Here is a 2,853-nt window from a genome sequence, read left to right on the forward strand (position 1 = left end):
TTTATGTTTCTTCATAGTTAGTCACATTGTGGCAAATAATAAAGCTGAGTTCTAACAATAATCTTTAAGGCTTTCTTTACTCTGGCATCTTTCGTTCCATTTATAAAGGAATTATAGTGGATCAATGTGATCCATTGTGTAATAGATCTCATTGACATAAATTGCATCTATAGCAGCACAACAGACTTTTTCAACAATGATGATAGTGTGAACCGAGCTTTGAAGGGGTTGGCCCCGCTGGGAAGTGGGAATTCCTTGGCAGCCTGAGTTCCTTCAACTTTGCGCAATATCGTAGAACATGAGATGTAACAGAGGCGTGATTATTGCTAATTGAAAACTTTTCCCAATACCCCGCCATGATGACTTGAAATACAGTCAGCTTTGGCAATTTTTTTTGGTCTTTCAGGACACATAAGGCCCCTTTTCCATTTAGCGATGCACCAGCGATCCCGACCACAATACGACCCGGTCAGGATCGCTGGTGCATCGCTAAATGGTTGCTAGTGAGCTGTCACACAGAAAGATCTCACAGCTATGCAGCAGCGATACAGCGGTCATTATTTATCTTTCAGACGCGGCGATCCTGATGTCCTCCCGCCCGCCTCCACGCGTCGCTCGACGGCACCAGCAGGAAGCGCCCGACGAGAAATGGAGCTGCGCGATCAGCGACAGACAGCAGGGGAGCCGGTCGGAGGTAAGTATCACACATAGCGATATCGCTAGCGATATTGCTGCTGCGCCACCAAATCGGTGATGCTTCAGCGATATTGCTAGCGATATGGCTATGTGTAAAACCCCCTTTAATCCATGGCATGCAAATGATTGTCTTAGCTCCTCTCAGAAACAGAGGCTGGACAGACATCTGTGTGAGATGGTTTAATGAATCCTGCATTGAGCAGGGGTGTTGGACACGATGACCCTGGACGTCCAGGTCCCTTCCAACTCTAACATTCTATGATTCTATGGCCCATGATTTCAAATTATAATTATAGGGGGTCTTATAACTGAGTTTCCTTCTAATCACGATAATGAGGTTCCATTCTGCTTTTTAAATGGAGTAGTGGTCATGATTACACACAGCAAACCCTTTCTTTGTCAAAGAGTATACACAGTGTAACTATTCTTGTGGATCCCATAGAAGATAAATGAAATGGTATCATGCATGTGTGACCACCATTCCATTCAGTTGAGGGACATGGGACATTCATTCTTTAAATCGATAGTGGTCTGACTACTTTCATCCAAATATCACCTCTTTTGTGTAAAAATGATAAATGTTCTTCTTTATTCCACCCCTATAAAGAATAGGGTTGTTCACATACACATTATGCTGACATTAAAGTCTTCTGTTGAGAGGAACTATGCTCAGCTTTGCTGGACTCTAACATGCTGGTACAGAAGCCATGCACAGATACAAGTGCTTCTCACTAAAGTAAAATATTGTCAAAAAGTTAATTTATTTCAGTTCTTCAATACAAAATGTGAAACTCATATATTATATGGGGCCATTACACACAGAGTGATCTATTTTACATGTTTATTAAAAAGTCATTATCTCAGTAAATTAGAATACTTTATAACACCAGCTTGAAAAATTATTTTAAAATCCGAAATGTTGGCCTACTGAAATGTGTGTTCTGTAAATGCACCCAATATTTGGACGGGGCTCCTTTTGCATCAATTACTGCATCAATGCGACGTGGCATGGAGGCGATCAGCCTGTGGCACTGCTGAGTAGAGTTGAGCGACTTTGGTCGGATCGGGTTTCATGTAGCAAAATTTGTTTCAGATGAAACTGGTCCAACTAGGGCAAAAAAAAAGTCGGAGTTTCGTCCGAAACCAGACCCCAATGCAAGGCAATGGGAAATAAAAGTCGGCATTGAGCGGATGACATTCATCCACTCAATGCCGACTTTTAATCCCCATTGACTTGCATTGGGGTCGGGTTTCGGATGAAACTCCGACTTTTTTTTTGCCCTAGTCGGACCAGTTTCATCTGAAACAAATTTTGTTTCATGAAACCCGATCCGACCAAAGTCGCTCAACTCTACTGCTAAGGTGTTATTGAAGCCCAGGTTACATTGATAGCAGCCTTCAGCTCGTCTGCATTGTTGAGTCTGGTGTCTCTCATCTTCCTCTTGACAATAAATCTATGGGGTTAAGGTCAGGCGAGTTTGCGGCCAATTAAGCACAGTGATACTGTTGTTTGTAAACCAGGTATTAGTACTTTTGGCATTGTGGTTAGGTGCCAAGTACTGCTTGAGAATGAAATTTCCATCTCCGAAAAGCTTGTCGGCAGAGGAAAGCATGAAATGCTCTAAAATGTCCTGGTAGACGGCTGCCCTGACTTTGTTCTTGATAAAATACAGTGGACGTACACCAGCAGATGACATGGCTCCCCAAACCATCACTGATTGTGGAAACCACACTAGACCTCAAGCAGCTTGGATTGTGGCCTCTCCACTCTTCCTCCAGTCTCTGGGACCTTGATTTCCAAATGAAATGCAAAATTTACTTGAATTTACTTTTACTGAAAAAAACACCTTGGACCACTGACAACAGTCCAATTCTTTTTCTCCTTGGCCCAGGTAAAATGCTTCTGGCATTGTCTTTTGATCATGAGTGGCTTGACACAAGGAATGCGACACTTGTAGCCCACGTCCTGGATACGTCTGTGTGTGGTGGCTCTTGAAGCATTGACTCCAGCAGCAGTTCACTGATTGTGAATCTTCCCCAAATTTTTGAATGGCCTTTTCATAACAATCCTTTCAAGGCTGCGGTTATCCCAGTTGTTTGTGCACCTTTTTCTCCCACACTTTTTCCTTCCACTCAACTTTCCATTAATATGCTTGG

At 42.8% G+C, this 2,853-nt stretch overlaps 1 pseudogene; it reads left to right on the plus strand.

Moving 5' to 3' along the window:
- The first annotated feature begins 275 nt into the window (after nucleotides 1-275).
- Nucleotides 276-408, plus strand: LOC141062758 (U4 spliceosomal RNA; annotated as a pseudogene).
- Nucleotides 409-2,853: the final 2,445 nt, after the last annotated feature.

The sequence above is a fragment of the Dendrobates tinctorius genome, unplaced genomic scaffold (genome assembly GCF_039654945.1).
Source record: "Dendrobates tinctorius isolate UK_male_01 unplaced genomic scaffold, ASM3965494v1 ptg000245l, whole genome shotgun sequence".
Lineage (NCBI taxonomy): Eukaryota > Metazoa > Chordata > Amphibia > Anura > Dendrobatidae > Dendrobates > Dendrobates tinctorius.